At 42.0% G+C, this 7583-nt stretch overlaps 1 pseudogene; it reads right to left on the minus strand.

Annotated features, from left to right (window-relative positions):
- Positions 1–2126: 2126 nt before the first annotated feature.
- LOC127670647 (PRAME family member 8-like) lies at positions 2127–4761 on the minus strand (annotated as a pseudogene).
- Positions 4762–7583: the final 2822 nt, after the last annotated feature.

Genomic DNA, 7583 nt, shown 5'->3' on the forward strand with positions numbered 1-7583 from the left:
CCAGAGATAATCAGATGGTGAGAGGCAAGGGCAAGTAAATAAGCAACAGAAACCAAGGCTACTAGGCAACATCAGAACCCAGCACTCCCACTGCAGCCAGCCCTGGATACTCCAACACACCAGAAAAGCAAGACTCTGCTTTAAAATCACATCTCATGATGATGATAGGGGGCTTTAAGAAGGCCATAAATAGACCCCTTAAAGAAATACAGGAGAACAGAGGTAAACAGTGTCTGCTTTCAGACACCACCTGAAAAATTTGCTCAGATGATGAAGGACGGAGAACTGTTCTGCACATCAGGATGAGTTTTCCTTTTACTTCATAGATTGTTAGGTGCTTGATCTGAGAATGCTAGGGGGGTAGTACCTGGGCTGGGAATGGTATCTGAACTGCATCCCACAGGTCTGTATCTCTCTGTGTAATGTGTATGTTTTGACTGCATGCACTTATATTCATTATACACACAGGAGTTCAGATGTGGGAATAGGATTGAATGGAAGTGGAGTTCCACAAGCTGGAAGGATAAGAGCCTACAGGTTGGTAGCAGGAAAGAATCCTAGTGGTGTAAAAGCAGAGCAAGTGCTCTAATCTGTTGGACAATATCTATTGCCTCTAAGGTGTCCAATTTTGAGGTAGGATACACCACAGAAAGCACAGTACTCAATAGTCTATAAATAGTAAATGAGTTTGCTCTATAGGCTGTCACCATCTGGACAACACAACTTAAAACATATTATGCGTGTGCTTGTGTAACAAAACAGTGCTGAGGTGCTGAGGCAGAGCTACAATACTGAGGAAACAGTCTTGACATGGAGCTGTATCCAGAGTCATTGAACCAGAAGATACAGAATGAATTTTGTCCATAGAGGACTTCATTGCAAAAATCATGCCATTGTCTTTCTTTCTTTCTTTTTTTTTTTTTTTTTTTTTGGTTTGGGATTTTGGTTTTTTGAGACAGGGTTTCTCTCTATTGCCCTGGATATCCTGGAACTCACTCTGCAGACCAGGATGGCCTCAAATTCAGAAATCCTCCTGCCTATGCCTCCCATGTTCTGGGATTAAAAGCGTGCGCCACCACTCCCGGCCACACCATTGTCTTATAGAACACTAGTAGCCCCTTCTCCATTTTTGTCCCTGCAGTTCTTTTCTGTAACTGGGGGCCTGGGATACAGGCCAAAGCTAGATTATAAATCAAGAAATAAAATAATAATATAATAATGATAATAAAACAACGATAATAGGACACTGTTAGCACATGGAGAACATCAATCCCCAGTGGGTTTGAGGCATGACAAACTTACTTATCCTTTCTCTACCTTTCTGTGGGTGAAGTGACCTGGAAGGCAGACAGGCCCTCAGGAAATGGGTAGAGTATGCATTCCACATGTGCTGAATAAGCTGTATTGTGGGACCACACTTTCACAGATAAAGCTATTCAACGTTTTGGAAGAGCAACAAGATAGACTATGGTCATAGTAAGTCTTATGATAGCCCATCTCTGGGAGAACTGATAATTCTAAATCTCCCACACACCCCATTTCTAGAATGTGCTTGCCTTCAGGGTCTAGTGTAGGAATGACCTGAGTTCTGAATCATATCACATCACAAGGAAGGTACTGGACAGATGTTGGTTTTCAAGAGCCACTCACAATTAGTTTGACAATTCTGTGTACATACCCATCAAGGAGCCAAAGAGTGGGAAAAAAGAGTAAAAGACAATGTCATAATTGACTTTAATGCTACCAATATATCTCACATGATAATTTCTTTGAACATACAACATGAGGTCATAGGATACTATGAACACAAACCTAAAACTGAGGTCACTCAGTAGTACATGAGAGGAGACCATTCAGTTCAGAGATTGGCCATATATTTACAACATGGGGAAGACACTGGCAACTCTGTCCCAATGGGGGCACATTTATAAATGCAGGACCACCGTTCTGATTGTACAAGACACCTGATGTTATTACCTTATTCTTCATTGCAAGTGACCCCTGTGGTCTCTATACAAAGAGCAACATTTTGATTCCAATGGATTTGAAACCATAACGTTCTGGAACCCCATGATGAACGTACTTCCTCAGATATCATTTCCTAGCATCTAGAATCAACCTCTTCTTTACTGCCAGCAACGGCAAAGTCTGGTATTCATATCATAGATGCAACGACTCCAACAATAACGGCAAGTTTCTGAAGCAAATGTGATTGTCTTGGGCTGCCTTCTGGCCCTGAGAATGTCCATGAGATTTTGACACAGTTGGGAAAATCTGTCCATATAAGATAACCCTCTTGATCATAGCACTCTAGTGGGGCAGGGTACTGCTCAAAAATCAGCTTGCCTTGATTGGCCATGCATTGCAGAAGCTCCTTCATTACAGCAGTGGAGAAGTCATTCTCATAGAAATTGACAGAGGTGAGCTGTGAGCACTGGCCCAGAGCAGGCAAAAGGATTTTGATCTGAGAGTCATTCATCCTGCAGTTCTCTAACTGCAGGGTTTGCAGCGTTTCAGATACATTCTCTAGGAGAATTCTGAGACTCTTGGAACATTACTTGGGAAACACTACATCATCAAAGTGCAGGTGTTTCAGTTGATAGAGCCTCTGACACTCTGACATGTGTTTCAAGTCTGACTTTGAGAGTTGGCAGGCAGTCATATACAAGAACTCCAACGACTCTTCAGGCATCTAGAGAAAGAACAAGAAAATTGTTCTGACTCATGGTGCTGGAAGACACTAGTAAGATTGATACTGACACAGAGAATCCACATATGTAGAGTCAATTTATGCTTATGTTGAAGGTACACCCTGGGGAAACAGCATGATGGTGTCTCCTCATAGCATTGTTACTGAAACATATTATAGTCAGGTAGGGTTGGATCAAATCACATGTCTGCAACAACCCTTCCTCACTCTGTTAGAGAACTAGAGTTTGCCCCATCAGGCTAGTAGAGCACACCCAGAAAGAATTAGCACAGAAGGGTTCTGGCAATATCTTGGCCTATGTCCTGCAGAGTTTATCCATGTCCCAGCTATCTCCACAATCTTTATCCCTAATCACAGTGTTTCACCCTTGACACTGATGACCCCCACCACAGTGTCACAGATTTCTCGTCTACTTAGTCCCAACCTGTGTTCAAATCATCATTTCCTTTATGGAGAAGTAGAAGCTGACTGAATCCAATAGAGGAACAAACTGGTTCCCGTTCTCACATATCTTTGTAGAGGGTAGGTGTGGAGCCTCCCCATATCTGGCCCCTCTGGTATGTCCTGTTACCTTGAATCAGTTTTGCCTGGATCCCAAAGAGTAATATGAAAAGCACACTTACAGAATCTGACTCACACAATGGACATGCTTACAAGACAGCTTTCTCAATATCCATTACCCAAGCCCATACTCTTCCACATGAGTGGGGACCGAATCAAGTGAGCTCCATTAAGAAAGATACAATCCACACTATCCTTCCTTACCTGAACAACTGTTTCATGTTGTCACTGGAAAAGTAGTCACCATTCATGGAGAGGTGTTGGAGATAGTTGAGTTTGGAGAACTGAGAAAGGAATTTGGCAGCACAGTTCTTTACATGTGCAAAACGAAGCACACCACTAAGTGAGATCCTCAATCTTCTTTCCCTTAGATGGAATTTGCGAAGATTTCTCATCTGGCCAAAGCAAGGTGCAAAGCAACCTAGAAAGGATAGGACCTGTGTTGTGTATATTTCCAATTCCTCAATATAGTTTGGCTGAAAAATGTTCAAGATCTCCCTAATAATCTTCACAGGGAAGTGATAAATCTTCATCTTCAGACAGCATAGCCTCAAAGAGTGTTTTCTCTGCTGGGCCCATTGTAGTAAACATGTTTGATGTTGTTTCAGACAGAAGCCAAGGCTCAGGTCAGTGACCACCTTCAAACGCTGCCTCAGTGCATATCTAGGAATGTGCTTTGCAACTTGCTTCTTATTCCCAGTCTTGCTGAGCAGACTTCATCGCTTCTTCCAGCCCATACATCCCAAAAATCCTGGTGCACATCTTTCAAGACCAGGACTTGAAGCTTCCTAATTCTGTGAAAGATAAAGGCAAAGTTTCGTAATGTTAAATGAACCAACATGGAGTTAACCTGAATCCCACATGCTTAAGATCAGCTCCATCACAGTACGTCACACCAGGCAGGCAAGGAAACTGCATGAGATGCATCTGGAGACATGACCCTCTTGACTTGTGGCTCTTCCATATCTAGTGCCTGTAGGAAAGGCACAGAAAGGCTCATCCTAACATGGCTCCTTGTACCCTGAGCTGTCCTGACCTATGAATGTCATTTAGATCTGTTTTCAAATTGAATAGTATTTCCACAAATCCCCATGTCAATGGCATCATTATCCACTGTGCTGTTTTCCCCATTCTTCCTGCCCTAATGTGTGTCTTACAACTATCCCTATGATTCACCATTTAGCCTCCTTGGGCCTAGCTTACCTGGGACTAACATTCTGTGTCAGCAGTATATCTATGCCATCCAGCACAGCTTGCAAGACCTCCACATCAGGGGTTTTCATCAGGGCCCCCACAGGAAGGCAGGTAAAGGGCCAAGATGCCACCATTGCCTTCAATATCTGTGTGTGTCTGCCATTGAAAGCCTCTAGGAAGAGTGGTGGGAAAAGCACCATGGGCAGGTAGTCCAGATTGGAAGAGTTTATGGCATCTTTCCTCAGCAGCGCATCCAGTGCCAGCTTCTGGAGTTTGGGAGGGTTGTAAGTGCTCATATTGCTAGGTATTCAGTTGGAAGCAACCTGGTGAAGCATTTAGGAGACATAATTTCAGGATAAGTTTTGAGAAGTCCTATTTCTCACATATTTCATGAACCAGAAGTATAGAGCCCATGCTCTGACAATAATGGAGAACACAGTCTGCCCAATTATACAATCCTGTGGTCTCCAAGCCACAAGCTCATCACTCTCAGCATGTGGATTCTCTTTTAAGCACCCACAGTTGAAAAAGTTATCCACTGTTGCATGGGATATCAACTCATGCTCCTCTTAATCTCATGCTTAGTATAAGGCAAAGATTCAGACTTGCCAGAGTGTTGTTTCAGGAAAAAGGACACTGAATATCTTTGCAGGCCCTGAAGAAAATATTCTGCTTATGTCAAAGATGCAACCAGGCTTATTTTCCTTGCAATGGATTGAACCCTCCAGAGAAGGGCTAGGGAGATCCTATGAGATGCCTCTATGTATGTATCACTTAACACGTTGAAGGCCAGGGTGAGAAATCTGGGCTATATTATATTGTTGTGGGAAATGAGGTAAAATTCATAGCCACCTGGATATACAATCAGACCACTTCTAAAATGTAAAACCTATGCCAGGTGGTTCTGGCACATACCATTAATCCCAGTACTTGGGACGCAGAGGCAGGCAGATACCTGAGTTAGAGGCCAGCCAGGGCTACACAGAAAAACCCTGCCTCAAAAAACCAAAACGAATAAATATAAAATAAATACATAAATACATAAATACATAAATAATACATAAATACATAAATACATTAAATGAAAAACCTAAGTAAAACCTGCATCTTTCCCCAGAGATTTGAAAAGCCATGCTACTGAATGAGAGCACCTGCTCATGTGAGTCTTAGAGGAGAAGCCAAGTTTACATAAGCTACAGGAAGGAGAGTTTCCCATGACATGTTAGAGTCCAGACAAAAAAAGAGATGTGACAATATACCTATCAAAACTTCCAAATGTTTGTTTATACTTGAAAATATGTTATTGCCTAGAAAAGATGCTTCCGTTCAGTTGGCTCTCCATCCAGGCTTGAATGGAACTCATTGTGTAGCCCAGGCTTACTGTCACACACTATGCTCCTGTGTGTGGTTAGTAGCCTTGGATTTTCTTTTTTTCCTCCACTATGCATGCCTAGAGCCCTTTGGTTTTAGGACTCTGCATAAATGCCAAACAAGCCTATAAGAAAACATAATTGAAGCCCTTTGGAGGAAGAGTTGGGAGGATTTCACACCTGTCTAATCTACGAAGTATATTTCATGCTAGTTCAGGTTCAGAAAAATCAAGTAAAGTAGGATTTTAGGGGCTGGAGAGATGGCTCAGTGGTTAAGAGCACTGACTGCTGTTCTGGAGGTCATGAGTTCAAATCTCAACTACCTTATGGTGGATCACAACCATCTTTAATGAGATCTGATGCCCTCTTTTGATGAGTTGAAGACAGCTACAGAGTACTCACATATAATAAATAAATAAATCTTTAAAAAATAGGATTTTAAATGTCATCATTGAAGTTATTCTGAAGTTATTGTGTAGTGTTTCCACTACACAAATGCTCTATCATTCAGCAAAAATTCCAGATCATCTATTTCTTTTTATTTAATTTCATGTAATGATGAGGTGTCTTCTTGTAGCCAAGTCTTGCCTGGATTTTGATATTTTGCACCGAGTACATTAATTTATTTTCCAGGTGTGGCTGCTATATACATTTTTTCATACATACCTACATATTTACATACATACACACATACATATGTTATACAGTGTCTAATCACCTGGACAACAATGAAGCAACCACATGCCTACAGCCATGGATGCTGGGTGAGCTGTGGCTTCAGGGACACAAGCCAAAAGCCAGAATGTCTGCCTTGTGTGCCTGAAGCCAACTCAAGTGTAATTTGTAAGGTATACTTAAGATGAAATTCTAGTTCATATTCTTGCAAAACCATAATCTGTGAAACATAGCTTAAGAGACTACAGACAGATTAAATTATAAAGAAGATCCTAACTGAAATTCCAGATTAAGTCTAGAAAACTGGATGAAACCAGAAGGACCAAGAGTTACAGCCCTCCTGTGGAGCTCCGAGGGACTACACCACCAATCAAAAAGCACACATGAAGTGACCCATTGCTCCAGCTGCATATATAGCAGAGGATGGCCTTGTTGGACAACAATGGGAGGAGAGGTGCTGGATCCTGTGAAGGCTCAGTGTCCCAATGTGGGGGGATGCCAGACCAGGTAAGCAGAAGTGAGAGGGTTGGCCATCAGGGGGAGGGGAATGGATAGGGGACTTTCAGAGGAGAAAAGAGGAAAGGAAATAGCCTTTGAAATGTAAATAAACACCAGGCAGTGGTGGCACATGCCTTTAATCTCAACACTTGGGAGGCAGAAGCCGTGGCAGAAGCAGGCAGATTTCTGAGTTCAAGGCCAGCCTGGTCTACAGAGTGAGTTCCAGGACAGCCAGGACTACACAGAGAAACCCTGTCTCGAAAAACCAAAATAAATTTTAAAAAGTAAATAAACAAAATATCTAAAATATCTTGTAATAAAAAAGAGTTAAAGCCCAGATTCTTCCATGGCATTCTATCATTAAAACCTCAGCAATTCCCATCTAATCCCATTTCTCATTAAAACTGAAGTCTATCCTATTTAAACATTATACACTGGAAATGAATTTATAGCTGGATCATGATAAGGCTAGGCCAGCTTGAAGGAAACCTCCTTATGGAGGTAAATTTCTTACCTGATATGGACACTGTATTCAGGGTTCCTACTCCCAACAGGATCGGACAGTGAGTCCAAGC

The sequence above is a fragment of the Apodemus sylvaticus genome, chromosome 20 (assembly GCF_947179515.1).
Source record: "Apodemus sylvaticus chromosome 20, mApoSyl1.1, whole genome shotgun sequence".
Taxonomy (NCBI): domain Eukaryota; kingdom Metazoa; phylum Chordata; class Mammalia; order Rodentia; family Muridae; genus Apodemus; species Apodemus sylvaticus.